At 49.2% G+C, this 22,662-nt stretch overlaps 1 protein-coding gene across 1 annotated transcript in view; it reads right to left on the bottom strand.

The window, feature by feature from the left end:
• KCNJ5 (potassium inwardly rectifying channel subfamily J member 5) overlaps positions 1–9,928 on the bottom strand; it is a 28,583-nt gene extending 18,655 nt beyond the window's left edge. Inside the window, exon 1 of the mRNA XM_069564993.1 lies at positions 9,649–9,928. The gene's annotated coding sequence lies outside the window, so the exon portion shown is untranslated. The remainder of the gene's footprint in view (positions 1–9,648) is intronic.
• Positions 9,929–22,662: the final 12,734 nt, after the last annotated feature.

The following is a 22,662-nucleotide window of genomic DNA, read 5'->3' as shown; positions in this document are numbered from 1 at the left end:
CTCCTCCCCATATGGACACGCTGGCTTGGACTCTGAGTTAGGCTGATTGTGGTGTTAAGGGTTGTGGTAATGCCAATAAATTCTCCTCCGAGCTCTCGTGTTTGCACTAACGAGTCTGCAGTGAACACAGCCTGTCAGTCCTCAGTACCAAGGAAGCCAGGAGGCCAATGTGGGTGTCACACGGGAGAAATGGGGCACTGGCTCAGTTCCCACCATGCTCCTAACCAGCCCCATCTCCCCGCCCACAGCTTTGCTCCTCTACAGTCCCCTCGGTTACGCAGAGGGCTGCCATGGCCCTGCTCTTCCCACCGTACATCCTCTGTCTACCTGCCTTCTCCTCCCAGTCACTCATCTTGCAGATATGCTGCAGGGAGCAGGGACCCAGGGAGGCATTACATCCTCTGCTTCACTGATGGCAGAAGTGGCTCCCAGTGGGAAGAGATTCTGACTATAGATGCTTCGAGAAGGTGGTGGGAGTGTCCTGGGAGGGTGCTATGGCGGTGGGGCATGAGGTAGTTTCTGGCTGGGCTGTAGTGGATGCTGATTACCAGCCACGAGGAGATCCTGGAATAGGAAGCCTGTAGGGCTCTGCGGGAGGAGTGAGGCAGACCCAGGTGCTGGTTTGTGCCCAGGATGTTCCTTGCTCGCTAGGGCTCACGGAAAGTGTGCTCCTTTTAACCCTGCTCCAGGGCTTCCCTGATGGGGCAGTCAGTAAAGAATCTGCCTGCAATGCAGAAGACCTGGGTTCAATCCCTGGGTTGGGAAGATTCCCTGGAGAAGGAAATGGTAACCCACTTCAGTATTCTTGCCTGGAGAATTCCATGGACAGAGGAGCCTAGTGGGCTATAGCCCATGGGGTCCCAGAGAGCTGAAACTGACTGAGCAACTAATATTCTCGCTTTTCATTTTCAGGCCCAATGCCCAGGAAAAAGGATGCCACAGCTCACTCGATGTTGGCACCACTCTCTCTGGGATGCACAACTGTCCTGTGTCTGCACGGGGGTGGGGGGTGGGGGCGGGGCACATGCCAGGAGAGAGATGGGGGGCTTTCAGTGGGATAAGGATGGAGGAAGAGGCCCTGCTGAGTGGGACCCTTGGTCACTGCAATGACTTGCACACCGCAGTCCTGACTGCTGAGCTGCAGAGACCACTGCAGAGGGGTTGCTGAGTAAGGTGGGGGCGCTCAGGTGGGGAGCACCCTGCTGCATCCGACTTTCAGAATGACCTTCCTTTGGTAGCTGTTGCAGACTCCCAGGTCCCATCTGCCTCCCTCCCAGGGGAGCCCTTGAATCTGGCCCCTTAGCACGAGACTAAGGGGACTTAGCACGGGACTACTGTTTAGAGCACAGTCAAGGTGTGTGTGGTTGCAGGGTTGGGCTGCTCCCAGGGTAAGTCAGCTGTCCCTAGGTTTGACTCGGACACACCCTGACCAGAGGGAGCTCCTTGGCGGGCATGTGTCCTTTGTGGGCTGCTTCACTTATGCCCTTCATTCTCGTTTTGTTTTTGTTTTAAATATGTGTTCAATTTATTTCCTGCAGTGGGTTATACTGACTTGTTTCTTTGGGGACTCTCCCTGGAAGTGATATGTTTATGTGTGTGTGCATGTACTCGTCTCTGAACCAGGATCCTCACGTGTATGAACACACCTAATCATCTCCACAACACTGTGGAGTAAGCGCAATGTGCCTGTTATACAGATAAGGAGACTGAGACTCAGAGAAAGTAGGGGACGTGCCCAGGGTCATGTGGCTGGGAAGCTGTGGGACTCACACTATCCCACTCTTCCACTTGATGTCAATCCAAGCCTGGAGCACGAGACAGAGTGCAATCTTGGTCCTGAATTATAATCCCAGCCCCCCTGGCCACACACCTTTCCCTGAATTACACACTGTTTCATAGGTCCCAACCCTGGGTCTCTTTCCTGCATGAGAAATGGAAATATCCACAGGAATCATGATGTCAATGAAATACCTGCTATTTGACCAAGAAAATGGTACACCGCTAAACACCAGTATAAGGCACTTGGTCCCCTAATCCAAATTGTTACTGGCTAAGGACAGGTATAGGCTTCCCAGGGGGCACTAGTGATAAAGAATCCACCTGCCAGTGCAGGAGACGCAAGAGATGTGGGTTCCATCCCTGGGTCAGGACGATCCCCTGGAGGAGGAAATGGCAACCTGCTCCAGTATTCTTGCTTGGGGATTGCAAAGAGTCAGACACAACTGAGCGACTGAGCAGGAGCAGGAAGGGCAGGTATGAAGCATGAAATAATACCAGTGTTGTTATTACATGGACTTATTATGGGATAATGATGGTAATAGGCATCTCCATGGGGCCTTTTCAGAACTCTTGGACTGGCTCAAGAGAATCTAGTGACCTTAGTCCCACTTTGTAGTTGGCTAATTGTCCAAGGACACACACATGCTGGTTAAGTCACTTCCACGATGATGACGCTGGAGACATGGAAATGGCCTTCAATGTTTGGGGTAAAACAAATGCTAGAAGGTTTAACAGTAGGTCTAGCAAGTGACCCTGGCCCTTGGCTGCACAGAGAAGAGGGTACTGGATGCAAAATGGGTGAGCTGGACCCTCAGAACCTCGGGCAGCCCAGACTAGCATCTCATTCAGACTGTATCCTTGGTGGCGGGGTGAGGGCAGGAGGGTGGGACTCCTCCACGATTCCAAGGAAGACATAAGCTTATGCGTCAGGTTTGGGTAACTGGAGAGGAACATGTACCTTATTTGAAGCACAGTAGACTAATTCTAACTTAATTGGTCATTAAAGACACAAAAACACGAGGAGTTCATTATACAGATAGTAAGCAAAGAGAAAAAGATTAAATGGTGTTTCATTGAGGGGTTTTTAATGGCAAATGGAATTCTCATCTGAAATGAGAGTGGACAGATCTGGCATTTGAGTAAGGAGTTCAATTCTTTGGTGGAAATAGAGACAAAAATACATTCATTAGCTTTTAAAAGGGCAAAAATCAGGACTAATTCAATGTATGGATTATGGATTTGAAAGGCTTAATCACATGTACCTCTCAAGGAATTTAACATTTTGTAAGTACCTAACCATTGGGCTGTGCATCTATGGAACCGCAGTTGTAACTGAGGTTCTCATTTGCTTAAGGTGGAACATTTGCGCCTCTTTGGCTTGCTGCTGTGGGCCCTTGTGGGTCCTTGCATCTGTGTGTGCTAAGTTGCTTCAATCATAACCTACTCTTTGTGACCCCATGGACTGTAACTGCCAGGCTCCTCTGTCCATGGGGAATCTCCAAGTAAGAATACTGGAGTGGGTTGCCATGTCCCCTTCAAGGGATCTTCCCAACCCAGGGATTGAACCTGCGTCTTACAATGCAGGAGATCCTGCATTGGCAGGCAGGTTCTTTACAACTAGTGCCACCTAGGAAGCGCATCCTAACATCTCTTCATCTTAACACTCCGCCGTGGCTCACCGGTCACAATCCAAATTCACCATCTCAGCCCCCTGGAGTAGATGTATGAAAAATCATAAATAAAAACCATGAAAATCAAATTAATTGCTTTTACATTTTCCCCACATTTGTGTCTGTCCAGTACTTTCCCCTTTTAAGCTGGCTAGCTCTCTGAAAGTTAGCAGAATCGTGATAATACATCCTTTTCACCATAAACCTGCACTGTGAGGATATTGTCTGCATTAAATAATAAAGCAGATTAATAATTAAATCAAAATGAAAAGCCACTTGTTTCCTCTCAACAACCCCAGGGACAGATTTCCTGGGTTGGTGCCAATTTGTCAATGACGATCAGACAATGTGAGATACAGTAGCGTGGAGAAGACGGTATCAAGAAAGCAATATAATGTGAATACAAATAGACTTACATCCAAGTGAAAAAGATGGGACAATGACAGAAGGTGAGAGGACCACTGAGAAAAGACCAGACTCAGAGTGAGACAGTAATAATCGTTGAATCCCACTGGGCACATATCATGTACCAGATTGTGTTCTAAATGCTGTGTGCTCTGTTGCTCAGTCTTGTCCAACCCCTTGTGATCCCATGGACTGTAGCCTGCCAGGCTCCTTGTCCATGGGATTCTCCAGGCAAGAAATCTGGAGTGGGTTGCCATGCCCTCCTCCCAGGGATCTTCCTGACCCCGTGATCGAACTCAATTCTCTTACGTCTCCTGCATTGGTAGGCAGGTTCGTGACCAGTTGAGCCTCCTGGAAAGCCCTCTAAATGCTTTATACTCATTTAACCACTTCAGAAAAGATGTGACATTAAGTCCTGCTTCCCCTGTTTATAAATGAAGAAATACAGGCATAGGGGAGAAGGAATAAACTGCCTCAAAGCTAGTGTCATAAATCTGGACATATATCCAGACTGACTGGCCGTAGGATCACTTGTTATGTCTGAGGAAAGCAAGGAAAAGTGAGCTCCCATGTGACGCAATAAAGAGGGACAAGAGGAACATCACAGAAGGATTAGTGACCAGGAGAAGCGGCGAGAATAAGAGAGACAGAAAGCGCTGCAGAGTAAGGAGCTGAGCATGAAGATCACAAAGGATGAAAGGAAAAGACACAGTGATGAGATGAGAGTGGGGGGAGTGGTGAGGAGGGCATCAGAGCACGAGTTGGGAGGAAGAAAAGAAAGAACAGAGAAGATAATCATCAGTCTATTGGAAATAAAACTGTCTTACTTGCTCTTTGCTATGTCATTATACCCATTTCACAGAAAGTAACATGAAGGTCTGAGTCACACAGTTAGTTGCTGGCAGATCAAAAAGAACTGTGTTAACTACAAAATGGGCTTCCCAGGTAGCGCTAGTGATAAAGAAACTGCCTGCCAATGCGGATAGGTGTATGAGACCCGAGTTTGATCCCTGGGTCGGGAAGATCTCCTGGAAGAGGGCACAGCAACCCACTCCAGTATTCTTGCCTGGAGAATCCCATGGACAGAGGAGCCTGACAGATTATGGTCGATAGGGTCGCAAAGAGTTGGATACGACGGAAGCGATTTAACATGCAGCATGCACAACCACAGAATACCAACGCAAGAAACCGAAGAACATCTGAAAAAGTGGAGACACACGCAGTATTCACGGATGAAAAGACAGCACAGTAAAGATGTCACTCCTCCTCAAACTGACATATAGATTTCATGTCACTCTTAATCAACATCCCACAGATTTTTTGTAGATACAGAGAAAATTATTCTGAAATTTAGACGGGAGGGTGAAAGAACTAGAATACAGAAATCCATTTTGAAACAGAATAAAATGAAAGTAGCTAGTGTACTGAATTTCTCAACTTACTATAAAGGCACAGTGATCCAGATCATGCGGATTGTGGAGCCCCTTGGAAAGCTATCCTTGGCCCTGTGGGCCCTCTTGGCCCCTGCATCTGTCTGGTGGTGCTTCCCCTTGTCCCCACCGCCCCCCTCCCCGGTGCTGTGGCATGTCCACCTCCCCCAGTTAGTCCTGGGAGAGACAGCTCTGGCCAGGGCAGGCAAATGAACACTCTTCCATCACCAGTTCCTGTACAAGGTCTGGCCTCGGACAGGAGCTCCATACAGTTTTGCAGCAATCTATGACAGACTTTTTAAGTCCATACAATAAAGGGCACTTTCCGAAGTGACTGAGGCAACCGGACTTGGGGCTGAGGGAGTGGGGGTCTGTGTCCCCTGATGTCTGACAGGGTCATCTTCGATAGCCCAGGTGTGCCAGCTGTCATAGCCTTGCTTGTAAGAAGTCTTGCACCTGGGCATCCATGGACCTGATACCCCCGCTGGAGGGCAGCTTCCTTGGGCAGAGGTGGCACATCGTCCCTGCTGGTCTTATGACTCTCCTCGCAGCCAGGCTCTGGGTATCAAGCACTCAACAGCCCAACCTCGGGAGGGGAGCAGAGTCTAGGCACAGGACGAGGGGCACAGGTTCAGCCCCGGATGGCACTTCTCCGCTCTTGACTTTCCCTCCCTTCATTGATGAGCAGCAAGAAATAACACAGGATGGTAGCAGTAGGGTCTTTCTGAGTTTACAGCTGGGATCATGAGATGTAAAAGAGGACGCAAGGGCAGGCAGAACACGCAGCCCCAAACAAGCAAGACTCAGGACGTGAGAATGGGAGCCTGAAAGTTTGTCCTTGCCACCATCTCTCTCTGAACCCCCTCCACTTCCCTTTCACTCTCGCCACCAGCCTCCCTGGCCACCATACGGGTTGACCTTGTTGACCAGGAAGTGCTGTTGCCACCTGCCAGACCGATCAGACATCCCCAACCTCTGCCCCTCAGCCTGCTCTGGTCTGGAGTGATGATGGAACCTGACATGGATGCCCAAGCCAGGATCTCCAGGGTCATGTGTTAAAGGTTTGGCTCTGACATTTAGCTCAGCACAGCCCCTGGCAAGTTTAACTGCCATCCTGGGCTCTGTGGACTAGAATAGCTCACTTATCAGAATGTCAAGGTAGGAGGCACCAGATAAGCTGGGGTGCCCTGGCAGAGGCCAGTACCCAGTCCCTCAGCAGCCAAGGCTCAGCAAGGGGAAGCTGTCCCCTCTGTTGTAAAATTAGTCCAGAGAAAGCCACTCCACAGGTCTCTTAGAGAAATACATTCAGCTTTTTTTCTTTTCCAAATGTCTCCCTGGAATCCTTCACGTTTGAACTCCCATTCTTCTAATCTTTAGGAAAAACAGAACAATTCCTTCATGGCTGACCAGTCTTGTAGACATCTGAGGATGGCCCCCCGGTTCTCAGCGACCCGACTGTTGCTCCGACACGGTGAAAATTTCATCTAAAAATGGCTCCTTCCAACCACCTAATGGTTTCCTGTGCCCCACCCTTCTCTCCATCACCCTCCCATCTGCAGCCTAAATATTCAACCAGGGTTGCTCAGAAAATGCAAACTTCTGCTAACATTCTCCTAAGTGGAAAGCATAACTCTTCCTGCCCGAACAATCATTTTCCAAGGTTTTCAAAAATTAATTATTCCTGGCACATGCTAGGAGATCAAATCAATCATTGCTGAACTGATTTAAAAACAAACAAACAAATAAAAAACAGACCTGGGTGCAGTTTTCAAGTATGTGAATGCATAAGATGTCGCTGATGGCTTTGACCACCTGAGTCACGAAGAGCCTGGCCATTTAGGGAGCAGACAGGAGGGAGGAAGACAGTGCCCCCACTGCCTGTGTTGCGCTCAGCATCCTCACAGGCCAGCTTGGCACCTCTAATGTCTCCTGGACAGGAAACCCAGGCAGACTCAGGGAGAAAGCCCCAGAGGGTTCCCGCGGTACATCCTGATGGGTAGGAGAATGCCAGTGACAGGACCACACAGATTCTGCTGGACCCACAGAGGAAAGAGCTCTGCCTGGCTCAGGATGTGCCCAAAGACTCAGGGGAGCCCAAGGCGGGGAGTCCCACTGGGATCTGACTCTGTGGTCAGAGAAGGCAGCAGGGGGCTCCCAGGACACTCTGGGACAGTGTAGTGGCGGGGGGGGGGCTTCTCTCCCTCCCATTTCATCCTCATCTCCTCCTGCTGCTGCCTGCCGGAGCTCACCCATCTCTGCCTAATGCCGGCGGGCTGCTGTGCAGACAGAAGAGCCTGTATCTGAGCGATGCCCTCTCTGTCCAAGAGCGACAGAGAATCTAGATCACAGTTTGGGGAGGTCGGGAGCCCCGTGCTTTTGCGGAAAGCACAGACCATTTCTCTTTGGGATGCTTCCTCTTCCATCAGTGGCCCTGGTGCTGTTCTAATTGATACTGTTGTAACAATTTATTATCAATCTAGTTATTAACGAAGAGAGCCTGAGAAGTAGTGGACACTTGATAAAGCCCCCGAACATTCCTTCCCAGGTAAGAGAATGCTTGTCTTTCCTCTAGCTTTCGGTTCCAAGTGAAGTTAGTTTCAGATTGTGTGGGTTCAGAATGGTGGAGGGGGGTGGGATGCCATGAGGTCAGGGGAGGCTGGGAGGAACAGTGGGAAAAGCACCGAATGGAGGAAGAAAAACAGAAACTCATCATGTACCTAAAATGCTCCAGGTCACACAGGAAGTGTTCCAGACTCCCTGATATTATTGCCAAGAAGCATCCCCCACCTGCACCCCAGGACTTTCTCTGAGGTCCCTGCCTTGCACCTCCACATTGGAGTGAGGCCATTTCAGGCCTGATCAATAGCTGAAAATCACAGTCAGGCACACCAGGCTTCTCACATCACAGTCCAGCCAAGGGGCTTTCTTTCCAAGGCCCAGTCATTCTCCCACCAGATTCTAGGAAGCCCCAGGGCCTCCGCCAGTCAGCTGATGGGATTTACTCCTGGGTTTTGAGAAAAGTGTGGATGTGGGAAGGTCAAACACCTTTTGGGCTTGGTGCTTGACAGTGGAAACCATCTGGATTTGAAGCCAGAGGGCAAGCATAATGAGGTTAACGTCTCTGCTACTTACTAGCGCTCAGAGCACTCCATGCCTCGGCCTCTCCTCTAACACTGGTGAGATGGACACGTCAGAGGACTGGAGTCCAGGAGAATGCACAGGAGTCTGTCAAGTCAGGACTTGGTTCCTAAATATTGGCGTCTTTTCACTGACTCCCTCCCACATGGAGAAGTACTTTGTGAAGCAAAAAAGCCCTAGAGTGCATAGCTTAGTGATGAAATAGTGATACATGTTGGAGTCTCTCACCTGTAAGGTGTGTACCTTCGGTAAGCTACGTGGCCTCGCTAAGCTGCCTTTTCTCACCTGTAGGATGAGGATGTTGGTACCTGCTCTGTTAAAAGGCTCAGAAGAGGGCAGGGAGCTGGGCACAGAGTGACATAAAGCCAACACCCAAGGCCCTGCGGATCTGCTGGCATTTGAAGGGACTCCCAGAACAGGTGCTGGGCTGGCCTTGCCTGACCCGATGCCTGGCACAAGCCCTGGAACTTTGGGGGCCAGAGCTTGTCCAAGGAGCCAGCAGTGCTTAGGCTGCCCCACAGGCTGGAGAGGAGAGCCCTGGTTGGTAGGGGTAGGGGGTGCGCCACAGGTCTTCAGAGAGACAGTCAGGGTTGGGGAGCACGGGAATAATGATGCCACTCTCTAGTCCCTAAACTTGACCTTGAAGCTTTGACCCCTGGCCTTTCTGAACAGTTTGAAAGATGTTTAAAAAGAGACAGGCAGGCACACAGGAAGTGACCAGAGCAGCAGGCGGGTAGAATCAGCAAAGCCCTGTTGCCAACTTGGCCAGAATTGAAAGAAAGCAAGATTAAGCCAAGGATCCAAGGCCGGGGAGCTCACTGCCCTGCCGGGACTCTTCATACCCCCACTTGGAGGCAGAGCTGCCCCCAAGGATGTGGGAGGGGAGATGACCCCTTCCCACTGCCCTGGCCTCTCCCATACCCAGCCGACGGGGGCTTTGGGAACCTGGGTATCCTGCTCTAAAACAGAACAGCCAAGTTCACAGCCCTCTGAGGGCTAAGCTCCCAGCCCAGGGTTGCCTGCCTGTTCTGGGGAGCTCAGCTCTCCTGGCTGAACTTTGGACCCATCCAAAGCCCTTCCCAGTCCCTGCAGCTGGCTCTCAGGACCGCCAGGTGAGGGTGAAGCCAGCTGCTCCCAGACAGTGGGCACCCTGGGAGCTTGCGTGCACCCCGCCTTGCAGAACCAGTGAGCTGGGGGAAAATGGAGGAGGAAAGAGGACAACTTACTTGTTGAGATCGGAGCTTCCAAGTCCCACTGATGCTAACTTCGAGGGTGTCCCTCCAAGGCGGTGCAGGGGCGCTCAGGGCCCTGGAGGGGACCCTCCAGCATTAGCCATCTCGGGCTGCCTCGGACTCTGCGGAGAGCCTCTCCCTGCGTGGGTCCTGTGCGCAGAGGCTTCTAAGCCATCCCGTCTCTCGCCAGCCCCCTCCAGTCTCAACCACTAGTCACTCCCTTTCTCCAGCGACAGCGGCGGGAGGCGCTCAGTCTCTCTCCCTCCCTCCCTCCGTCCTTCCCCCCTCCCTCCCCTCCGCCTTCTTCTCTCCCCGGCTCCTCCTCCCCTTCTGTCCCCTGTACAATGAATCTGTGTAACAATGTGTAATAACCTTTGTAAAGGACCACAGGCGACTCGGTGGAAGGGTAGGGGGGCGCGGCAGGGCGGGGGTTCCCTGCGACGTGTTGGGGACACTATCAGTTCTGAATGAATCGGATGGGGAAGGCGGAGCGAGACCCGGTGGGAGGGTCGGGGGGGGGGCGGCTGGCGGCTCTGCGCTAGGCTCCCAGCCAGCCTCTCTCCCTCCGTGCCCCCTCCCGCCCCCCAGACTCCCGCCAGGTCCCTGCCACCCCCGCTGGTGGTACGGGGGCAGGGTGGGGCGGGATTGTGCTTCTGGTCGTGCAGGTGCCAAGGGCCGAGATCCATGCGCGCGCGCAGGTGCGTGTGTGGGAGCGTGTGCGCGCGTGAGAGCGCGCGTGTTTAGTGGGTGCGGTGCAGCAGACCGCAAGAAGGAAGAAACTAGGCGAACAGAAATCTCGGTTCAGCTTTGGAGGGGCTGCTCTTTCACTCCGCGCTGCGTTGAGGGGGCTGCTGGCAAAATTTAGTCGCACTTCTTAGATGGGAACCTAGCAGGCGGTAGGCTTTCCTCGGGATGTTGGAGGGGCCAGAGTCCCGGTGCAGCAACCACAGCCCTGAGACCTTGCTCCGGTGGATGGAGTGAGGTCCGGGGGTTCCCGTGACTCACAGGCTGGAGACGGGGGCGGGTCTAGAAACAGAAAACAGCCCGCTGCTCCTGGGCTGTCTGCGCATCACTGGCGGTTCTCTCGCCCTCGCTGGAGGCAGGTGGCCTGTGGCCAGGTAGGAGTAGCAGGAAGCCTTCCTTTGGAGCAGTCCAGACGAAGAGCCATCACTTGACAGCCTCCTCCCTTCCCTCCCTTTAGGTTTTCTCCTCACCTTGGGGAAAGATGAGCCCCTGCCTTCCGTCTGTAACTTCTGTGAGTTGTAAGGAACACCCTGGGAACGTCAGACCCCCTGGAAAGGGAGGGCTGCTGTCTGGGCAGGGGTGGCAGGCTTCTCTCAGGACTGGTCCATGGAGGTGGTGGTGGGGGGCCTCCCTGGCCCATCTCTGCCATTGCCCAGCCTTTGGGGACCCACGCCCCTGCCCTAGACCCTGAGAGTGTCTCCCCACCTTGGGGACAGGTGCACCTGATCAGGTGCATGAGACCAGCATCTACCAGGGCAGGGACTGTACTCTGCTGTGCCCCCAGCACCTCACACAGCTCTTCCATGAATATTTATCAAGTAAATACTGGCAAAAACAAGAAACCTGGTTTATTAATTACAAGGAGGTGACCAATGCTTGGGGCTGGATGCACCAAACCTGTCCCCTCCTGTAAGCGCAGCGACACGGCAGCGGCTGGGCAGTTTAGTCTCACCATGGCAACCTGATGGGCGCTCCTCTTGCCCTGGATCAGTGTGCACACAGCCCACCGCCCAGGCACCCTCCCCAGCAACAGAGCTCAGAGCAGCCAGGTAGGTTTCCTGGACCTCCCTCTCCTCTCCCCGCACAGGGTCGTTAATGAGTGAGGCTGCTGTGGTTCTGACTAACCAGGAAATCTCATCCCTTGGTGGATGTAGCCTGTCTTCCTGCTCATCCATCACAGGTTGATCTTATGGTTTATCGCTCTGAGAAGAAAATTCTTCAGTCCTTCATTTTCTAGTTCTCCAAGAGGTCTTGATGGTGCAGTTCTGTGGACCACATGACACACACTTTAAGCATGTCCTGAGCCCAGATGTTCTGTCCTGGGTTCAGCATAAAGACCGTGGAATTTCTTCTGTCCTGATGGGGGAAGCCTGGCTTATTGTGGAGCAGAATGTAGGGTAATACCATTTTATTTTGTAAATGTTCTCACAGTGATAGACCTTGGGCCAGGAGGCAGAGAACCTGGGTCCAGTTCTCAGCCTAGACCTGAAAAAAGAGAAATAGGATTCTATTCCTGACTGCTTGTTACGGATTGAGGTGAACCTTGACTTTTTCATGCTCAAATCCTTCAAAGAGCACAGGTGACATTTGAGCATCGGGGACACAATTGAAGAACCGCTCAGGGGGCTTGGAAGGTATAAGTTCATCCTTCATTGTCTGAAATTGATGAGGCCAGTGTTCAAAAGCAATGGAAAATTCTCGTGCGTCGTCATGGTAATTAGTGCACAGAACCACTGCCTCTGTGCACCCTTCCTTGCTTCTTACCTTCCTCCGTCGAGCAATAGATGAATTCACAATTAAAGTTTTCTCTCCAGAGTATGACACACAGGAAATTATTTTTTCTCCTATTTATAGAAATTCCATTTGCATTTATGAGGCTGGTAATGTCTCATAAATATTTCCAGCCAGATAAAATATTAATTAAAAGAGTTTGTTGAGTTATACTCTGAAGTCCTAACTAAGACTCTTCTAAGACAAATATTTTAAGTATTTTTCTCTCATGTCAGGAGAATTCTTCGTACATTAGTTGTGCATCCAGCCCATCCATAAATAGCAGATATGTATCAGTCAATGATATGTCTCTTTCTCATGGTTTCTTTATGCTAAAACCACCACTCCCCATATATACCTTATGTGTGCGTGTGTGTGTTTGTGTGTGTGTATACTTAGTCACTTCAGTCATGTCCAACTCTTTGTGACCCTATGGAGCCCACCAGGCTCCTCTGTTCATTTTCTTTCTCCAGGCAAGAATAGTGGAGTGGGTTGTCATGCCCTCCTCTAGCAGATCTTCCCAACCCAGGGATCAAACCCAGGTCTCCCTCATTTCAGGCAGATTCTTTATCAACTGAGCCACCAGGGAAGCCAAGCAAGGAATACTGGAGTGGGTAGCCTATCCCTTCTCCAGGGGATCTTCCGAACCTAGGAATTGAACTGGGGTCTCCTGCATTGCAAGTGGATTCTTTACCAGCTTAGCTGCCAGGGAAGCCATATATATACACAATGCTAATATATATATATTTTTTCAATAAATGAGTATTGACTGTATGTAAGTTAAGGTCCATTACATTTGGGACACTTTGATAAGCACTAAAAAATATAATGATGAGCTTTGATCTAAAATACCTAACAATCTATTTGGGAGGGTCAGCCTATGTGCAGGCAAATTAACAACTTGGGATTTTAATTCCCAGGTGCTAATTGATGGAATGGTGTGTAGAATTGATCATAACACTAACAGAGCCTGGGGGTGGAAGGCTCTCTGACTGCAGCCAGAAGTGGAGCACGAACAAGACTGGAACTGGAATATGAGGAGGGGGCTTGAATGAAAAGCCCTTCCTCCGGAGGTAAGTGCTCAGGGACCCGCGGTGAGGGAGCGATTGCTGCTGGGATGAAGGGCAGGTGAAGTGTGAGAAGTGATGACAGGTGGCTGTAATTGACTGAGTGACTACTATGCGCTAAGCTCTTCTTCACAGAAGACAGTGCTTTTAAGCTTCTTAATAACCTCCTGAGGGAGGTAGTGTTATCATCATTCTCAGATGAGAAAAGGAGGCTCTAACAAGAGAAGTATCCTCTCATTGGCACAGAATTTTGTTTTAAAGCAATATATTTTTTTAAAGCCTTTATTGGGTTTGTTACAATATTGCTTTTGTTTTATGTTCTGGTTTTTTGGCCCTGAGGCATGTGGGATATTATCTACCCCACCAGGAACTGAACCTGCACCCCATGCATTGGAAGGCAAAGTCTTAACCACTGGACCACCAGGGAAGTCCCTCTTTGGTACAGTTTTTAACAGTGAATTTCAGAACCCAGTTCTGTCAGATTACGCAGTCGTATTCCTAACTGCTAGGTGCTGAATTGTGTGTCTCTGCCCCAAGTTCAGATAATGAAACCTTGAGCCCCAGTCCTGCAGACTGTGACTGTCTTTAATTATTCATTTACTTTTAAATTTTATTTTTACTTTATTTTACTTCACAATACTGCATTGGTTTTGCCATACATTGACATGAATCCACCACGGGTGTATACGAACTCCCAATCCTGAATCCCCCTCCTACCTCCCACCCCATACCATCTCTTTGGATCATCCCCATGCACCGGCCCCAAGCATCCTGTATCCTGTATCGAACATAGACTGGCACTTCGTTTCTTACATGGTAGTATACACGTTTCAATGCCATTCTCCCAAATCATCCCACCCTCTCCCTCAGAGTCCAAAAGTCCGTTCTATACATCTGTGTCTCTTTTGCTGTGTGACTGTCTTTAGAGACAGGACGTTTGAAGAGGTGATTAAGTTAAAATGCATCTGTTGTAGTAGGCCCCAATCCAATGGGGCCTGGATCTTTATAAAGAGAGGAAATTGACACACGGGGAGACACACAAGCATAGTCAAGGCTGTATGAAGACTCAGGGAGAAGACAGCTGTCTGCAAGCCAGGGAGAGAGGCCTCAGGAGAAACTGAACCTGCCCACACCTTGATCCTAGATTTCCAGCCTTCAGAACTGTGGGAAATTTCTATTGTTGAAGCCCCCAGATCTGGGGCATTTTGTTAGAGGGACCCTAGCAAACTAATGCAGTAACATGATGGATGGAACGCTGCTTCTCACAAGGATGTTGCCTGCCAAGCTATGGAATTTGAACTTTACTCCACAGATGGGAAGTATCTGTTGAAGATTTCTGAGTCACAGAGAATTATGAAAGCCATTTCTGTGAAGATTTTCCTGGAGGTGGTTTGCATATTATTCACTCATTCACTCATTTCAGTGAGCACCTGTTTGGTGACCCCCACCATGGCAGAGACCGCATTTGCCGGGGTCACCTCTGAGCACCACTGGTTCCCAAGCTTGCACAGCTTCCCAGGTTGCACGGTCTAGGATAAGGGGCTGGAAGCACATTTGTAGGCTCCGCCAAGATGCTGCCCTGTGGTGACAAGGGCAAGGGGTGATCGGACCTGAGGATGCACGGTGTGGTCACAGTCCAGCCACATCAGCACCACTCCCAGGACCCATGTAAGAAACACAGAATCTAGGCTCCACACAGACTAGGCTCCACTCTAGTCTTGCTCTAAGAGAAATTTCACTTTAATAAGATCCCCCGAGTGACTCCAATATTTTTGCCTAGAGAATCCCATGGACAGAGGAGCCTGGCAGACTACAGTTCATGGGGTCGCAAAGAGTTGGACATGACTAAAGTGACTTAGCGTGTGCCCATACACAGACACACACAGACACACACACTCCCCAAGTAACTCTCATGAACACTAGGGTTTGAGAGAGAGAGAGAGAGAGCTTTAGGTAGAAGGTGCAGCCGAGAAAGATTCAGCAGACGTCAGTGCCTACCAGGGGACCAGGGAGCAGAGCTGGGCTTGGAGCTGAGCCGGGCTAAGCTTCCTAGACTCTCTGGGGACCCTGAGACCTGCCTCTTCCTGAGTACGCAGTACCCCTTCTACTCCCCTGCCTAAGGCTCTGATCACTGTCTGCTGGGGCTTCCGTTTCCTCGCTTTCCTCTCCACATGCAATCTACAAGTTCCTTGTAGAGGTGGGGCGACTTTGCTTTTTCAAATCCTAGAAATTCCCAGTGCCCAGCATCCTCTCATTAAACGCTGACTGAATGCAGGCCTGTCTGCTGATGGGAATACTAAAGGCAGGAGGAGCCGGGCGCTTGGAAAGCATAGATGCAGAGCGTGATTTCAGACCAAAGGCTGGGTGAGTTGCCCACTTGAAATTGTTGAGAAGAGGAGGGAGTGGGTGCCTGGGGTTGAGGGAGCTGGGGACAGAGGCGTGGATTTGGTATGCCATCTATGGAGAGGAGCAGGGACTCTGAGGCCAGTTTAGACACCTGGAGGAGGGCAGAGAGGGAAAGAAGAAGTCAGACCTGGGACCGTGCTCATGCCTGGGGATGGGGGAGGATGACCGGGTAGGGTTAATTTTAAATTCCCACTGGATCCACTTCTGTGACTTTAACCCTTTTTCGTTATTATAATGCCCTGCCTCAGGGAGATAACCTGAGCCACCCACCTGTGAAGGACTGTAAGGAAGGGAAACCAACACATTCCCCTGCCATTCTAGGGGACAGCTGCAAGGATCAAATAGTCTTTTTGCTTTGTTTCTTCACCTCCCCCCATCTCTGAGCCATAAAAGAACCTGGCAACCAGGCCCTGATATGATGGTTATTTTGAGATGCTAGCCTGCCATCTTCTTAGTTAGGTGATTCCTAAGTAAAGTCCCTCCCTGATCCTAACACTTTGTCTCAGATTCATTGACTTATCTTGTGGCGAGCCGAGAGATCTTGGACTCAGTAACAGGAGGAGGAGGCAGAGGTGGGTCCAGAACTGGACGGAGAGTTGTGTTCAGAATGACAGGTGTGGCAGCCACACCGCGAAAGGATGAGGGTGTCAAGAAATCAGAGCGGACGCTGTATCATTCCATTGTTAATAAAGTATTTATTTAATGGTACTCATTTCATGAAAAGTGCTTGTGCTCAACACTGCAGGGGATAAGAAACGTGTGCCCACAGCTCCCTGCTTATGCAGAGCCAGAGAAATCAAGGACAGTGGAGCCGAGGGGAAAAGCCACTGCTCTGCCTACCAGACACACTCGCGACTCTGCAGGTCCCACTGTGTGCCTCCTGCTCCTGCCTGATCACCAGGCCTGTGGCCCTGCTTCTCCGGGTAAGCATCCACCTGTTGGGTGAGAATCCCAGGACAACTTTCATGGACTCTCATGGAATTCCAGTTGTAACAGAACTGTAGCTTCAGCTTTTCCAACATCAGCTTCCCGTTCCTGAATTTCCTACTCCTGAATCCGGGCCCAGGTGCTCCAGGTCAACATTTACCACAATTGGCTACACAGTCGATTTTATTGAACCAGCACCTGTGTACCTAGGAGCTAGGGCACTCAACTGCCAGAGGAGTCTGGGTTTTGTCCCCAGCATCCAGCTTTCAATTAATGCAACACTAGGAGTGAATGATTTTTTTTTTCTCCTGCTCCACAAAGAGGGATACTATTTGAAGATAAAAGAGAACAAACAACTTTACTTCTTTCGTAAGTTTATTGATCAAATCTCACTTTATTCTGGGAATAAATCACTTTATTCTGGGAAAACCCAGTAGAATTACTGACCAGCAAGCCCTAGACGGGCACTGGCAAATTCCACAAGGGGCCAATAGTACCATCTAGTGGTTGAAAAAGATTTCTCAGTAGCTAGAATACGTTATTGCCTCATTGATCTCAACCTTCGGTTTTGGTTTTATTAAAGTTGCAGATGCCTTTATTCAAAGCATCACATTGTTCTAACTAGTTTGATATGAAAAAGTCAGACCTCCTCCTCCCCCTTCTCCCAGAAGCTACCATCTTTCCTCTTGTTTGGCTATCTTTTCCCCATGTCTAAGTGCTGCCTGTGTGCTCCCTTGCTAAGTCATGTCTGACTCTTTGGGACCCCGTGGACTGTAGCCCATCAGGCTTTTCTGTCCATGGGGTTTTCCAGGCAAGAATACTGGAGTGGGCTGCCATTTCCTTTTCCAGGGGATCTTCCCAATCCAGGGATGGAACCCAAATCTCCTGTTTGGCAGGCAGATTCTTTACCACTGAGCCACCTGGAAAACCTAAGTGCTACGTCTGTAGTAATCCTTAGATGCTTCGCCCTTAGAGACTACCACTGGAGAGGGAACTTTTTAATAGCTTTCTCCTCCCCCATCCCTACCACCTGTGCACACTCTTTCCATCTTCCATGCTCCCAATAGGTATTTTTTTGATAAATACTCAGGTTCAATGTTATCATGACTATAAAATTCTACTCATAGCTGATCCATGCAGCAAATCAGATTACTTTTTATTTCCTGCACAACCTTTTGTTGGCATCACTAATTTTCTTGGTTTTCTTTGCTCTCATCATCAATCTCAAGAAAACTTCTTCACCTACAGCTTCAGTCTCTTCTCAAAATGTCCAGTTATACGAAATGAAGTGAAAGTCAGTCATGTCTGACTCTTTGGGACCTGGGGGACTGTAGCCCGCCAGGGTCCTCTGTCCATGGAATTTTCCAGGCAAGAATACTGGAGTGGGTTGCCATTTCCTCTTCCAGGAGATCTTCTCAACCCAGAGATCGAACTCAAGTCTCCTGCATTGCAGGCAGATTTTTTGCCATCTGAGCCACTTTGTCTCTTGGAGAGATCTCACCGGAAGCTGTCCACTCCCTTTGGTCCGGATGGGTTACTCTCTGCTGGTGCACAGTTGGCCCCTGGCATCTCTTTTCCCTCAACCCTCCACCCTCCCACTGCCCCCACCCCCGATTGCATCCCCTGTTTCCTGTGTCTCCTGCGTTTTTCTTTCTTGGTTCACACTTCCACTTCGGAGGGACATATTCTGCAGCTGTTTCTTGGGAAAGAGAGCATTCGAAGTAAATTTTTTGAGACTTTGCTTATGTGAAAATAACTCTGTTCTACTTGATCGACAGCTTGGCTACATATAGGACTCTAGATTGGAGACCGTTTTCCTTCAGAACATTACACGGGTGTCTTGGTTTTCTTTCACCTTTCCATCGTCCTGTTGAGATGTCCACAGCAGGTTTCACACCTGGACATTTCACCTGTCCTCTAAACAAGCGAGACCCTCCCTTTGTCCGTGGTGTTCTGAAATTTCAGAGAAATGGGGCCTGGTTGGTGTAGAAATATTTATACCTGTTGTGCTAGACATGAAGCAGCTCTTTTCTTTTTTAAGTTTTTGGCTGTTCTTCCTGGCATGTGGGATCTTAGTTTGCTCAGAACAGATCAAACCAGCGGCCCCTGCATTGAAAGTATAGTCTTAACCCCTGGGTCACCAGGGACGTCCCAGCGAGGCAGTTCTTTTCATCATCGCCTTGCACTCTGGGAAATTTTCTTGCCACATTTCTTTGATGGTTTCCGTCTTCCTAGTCCATTCTCTCCCTCTGGAATTCCTCTCACTTAGAATTTGAAGCTCAGAAAGCCCTCATTTCCTTATCTTTTCTCTCCCAATTTCATCTTTTTGTGTTTTCGTCTACGCTCCTGTAGATTTCCTCAACATTTTCTTTCACACTTTCTTCTGAGATTTTTGGTTTTGCTTTCCTATTTTTAATTTCCAAGAACCCCCATCTCTCAGTCTAAGTCTCGCTATTTGGCAGTGTCCTTTCATCTGCGGTTTCTTCTCCCTGTACAGCCTCCGTTTCCTCCAAGATGCTTCGTCATGGCTATTTGTTTTATCTTCATGTCTGTTTGTTTTCACTCCTCAGACACCTGGTAGCCTGGGCCCCGAGGATGGGGCCTGACAGCTCTCAGGCTCTCTGGAGGATGCTCTGTCTGGACTATTTCAGTGCAGGATGCCCTGTTAGTACTTTTTCCTTTTGGAGATATTCAGGTTCCTCAGGATCAACTCTCTCAGTCTCCGGCTTGGAAGGTCAAGTCCTGAGTGCTGGCCTCTGGAATCAAGTTGGAGACTAGATCTGGGGGCTTTGATATCTGGGTATGTTTACTTAGCTTTGCTTTTCTCAGAGTATGAAAGCCCATCCTGATTGGTGTCACATCAATCCTGCTCCACCCAGAGGCTCTTTGCTTTACCCTAGAGAATAAGCCTCCAGTCTTATGCCAGGGAAGCTGGGAGAGACTTCTCGCCCAGGGCCAAGTCAGGGAGAGGATCCTTCTTAAGCAGACTCAATCAATCCTCCTCCTTCTAGCTGCCTGTTCATCTTCCTCCTCCACTGGCGGACTGTGCTACGCTCTTTTGAATTCTGATGTTATAATTGTGCTGGTCCTGATTTCTTCCTGTCCAAGCATAGAATGAGTCAGTTTTCTGTTTTCAAAAATATTGCTGCTATTGTCTCCTGTCTGGTTCTTTTTACTTTTGAGGGCTAACAACTGTTGAAGAACTGTTATTGGATTAGGATTTCAGATGCGAGTACAAGCAGAAGCATTTCTTTAAAGCACTCTCTTTATACTCAAGTCATTCATTCATTTTTAATCATCCATCCTGCAGACATTGGTTTACCCCTTGCTCTGCAGCAGATACTGTGCCAGGTTCTGAATGTGCAGTGATGAATAAGATCATAGCCCCTGCCCAGAGCGATGTCTCCCCTTGTGGTAGCAGATAAATAAATAGTGATGCAGGTTTATAGAGAAAGGGTACACAGCTAATGGTGATGCTCGGGTGTCTCCATGGGTGTAAAGTCGGCTGTCATCCAAGAGACCCCAGAAAGTGACATCACTTAATAAGTGGTCCCCAACCTTTTTGGCAGCAGAGACTGGTTTTATGGAAGATAATTTTTCCACGGACTGGAGAAGGAGGATGATTTGGGGATGATTTAAGTGGGTTACATTGATTATGCACTTCATTTCTATTCATATTGCACCAGCTCCACCTCAGATAATCAGGCATTCAGTCCCGGAGGCTGGAGATCCTGACTTAGAGCATTTGCCAAGACCCCCGTGGCAAGTTCAGTCCCCTGATTTTTGAGCACAACCATCTCCCAAGAACACCGGTTCAGGTCTGACTCCTAATGTCTAGACCAGAACACTTAACTCGTTAATTTGCTGTGAGCACTCTGTGCTGGGAACTAGAACTCACATGAAGTCAACACATCTCTCCCTACACACGGGGAGCCAGAAGGGAGGCCAGCTCGTGATGGGAACCTTGCTAGGTGAGCCTGGAATCCAGCAAAGGGCATGAATTGTAGATCAACTAGGTGATTATTGGTCTTGGCTGTTGAACAAGAAGCAGGTCATGGTCAATGGACTGGAATGTGGGAGTCTATTGAATGAGCTTGCCCTTCCCTAGAAGGGGCATGCTTGACAGTGCACCTGGGGATGTTCTTTCATTCACATCCATCGGCTCGCTCTTTGCATGAAGATTTTTCTCGAGGAGTTCAAACTCTCCCTGTACTCCCCCTCTCTCTGGCCACAGCTGCTCAAACCCTCCCCAGACACCCTGGCCACATAAGATTGTACTGAGCCAGGGGACCTCGTCCTTTGCTAGATGACAGGCTTTGAATGAGATGTCCTGAACCTCTCTGATGATGGTCACACCTTCTGTGGGATTGAAGAATCATGTCAGGTGGCTGTTGAGCAGTCACAGAAAAAAACTGCTCTGCCTCCTTTTCTAGTGACCTCAGAAAACACCCACTGGGCACTTGTTCCCAGCAAATTCACCTCCCCTTATCCACAGAGAACCTGGCTGTCATTTCGCTCCAGTGTCTTTTTGTAAAAGAAGAAATCAAGCCCCGAAGCTGTTGGAGAGTGGTGGGTGGGACCTTTCTCCTCCACTGAGGATTTGTAAGTGAGGACTGGAGGGCACCTGGGGAGGGCACTCATGGCTTCTGGTGAGAGAGCCGGGGAAGAGGGGCAAGATCACGATGGGGTTGAGGAGGGGAGGCTTGCATAGGTAGGAGTGGTGATGAGAATAAACCACATCACCTCTATTCCAGGGCAGCTGCCATAGCGAGGACATAATTCTTAACTGGACACAGAGACAGGAGGCCAAGAACATCACTCGCCTTCTTCTGTAGCTGCTTGCCCTTGTTTAAATGATCACACAAGGCCATGTTCACAAAAGTGCTTTGCAAATGATCAAATTGAAAACAGGACCTACTGTTGTTTTACAGGTAATGTGGAGATGCTTTTAAAGAGCAGAATTCATTGGGATTCTCTCTCTCTCTCTCTTTTTTTTTCATTTATTAAGAAAGGGCAGAAATGGTATGGACCTAACAGAAGCAGAAGATATTAAGAAGAGGTGGCAAGAATACACAGAAAAACTATACAAAAAGATCTTCCTGACCCAGATAATCACGATGGTGTGATCACTCACCTAGAGCCAGACATCCTGGAATGTGAAGTCAACTGGGCCTTAGGAAGCATCACTAGGAACAAAGCTAGTGGAGGTGATGGAATTCCATTTGAGCTGTTTCAAATCCTAAAAGATGATGCTGTGAAAGTGCTGCACTCAATGTGCCAGCACATTTGGAAAACTCAGCAGTGGCCACAGGACTGGAAAAGGTCAGTTTTCATTCCAATCCCAAAGAAAGGCAATGCCAAAGAATGTTCAAACTATCACACAATTGCACTCATCTCACACACTAGTAAAGTAATGCTCAAAATTCTCCAAGCCAGGCCTCAATAGTACGTGAACCGTGATGTTCAAGCTAGTTTTAGAAAAGGCAGAGGAACCAGAGATCAAATTGCCAACATCTGTTGGATCATCAAAAAAGCAAGAGTTCCAGAAACACAACTACTTCTGCTTTATTGACTATGCCAAAGCCTTTGACTGTGTGGATCACAACAAACTATGGAAAATTCTTAGAGAAATAGGAACACCAGACCACCTGACCTGCCTCCTGAGAAATCTGTAAGCAGATCAAGAAGCAACAGTTAGAACTGGACATGGAACAACAGACTGGTTCAAAATCGGGAAAGGAGTACGTCAAGGCTGTATATTGTCATCCTGCTTATTTAACTTCTATGCAGAGTACATCATGAGAAACGCTGGGCTGGAAGAAGCTCAAGTTGGAATCAAGATTGCTGGGAGAAATATCAATAACCTCAGATATGCAGATGACACCACCCTGATGGCAGAAAGTGAAGAGGAACTAAAAAGCCTCTTGATGAAAGTGAAAGAGGAGAGTGAAAAAGTTGGCTTAAAACTCAACATTCAGGAAATGAAGATCATGGCATCTGGTCCCATCCCTTCATGGCAAATAGATGGGGAAACAATGGAAACGGTGACAGACTTTATTTTTGGGGGCTCCAAAATCACTGCAGATGGTGACTG

The sequence above is a fragment of the Ovis canadensis genome, chromosome 21, assembly GCF_042477335.2.
Source record: "Ovis canadensis isolate MfBH-ARS-UI-01 breed Bighorn chromosome 21, ARS-UI_OviCan_v2, whole genome shotgun sequence".
NCBI classification, from domain to species: Eukaryota; Metazoa; Chordata; class Mammalia; order Artiodactyla; family Bovidae; genus Ovis; species Ovis canadensis.
This window is presented reverse-complemented; position numbering and strand designations above follow the sequence as displayed.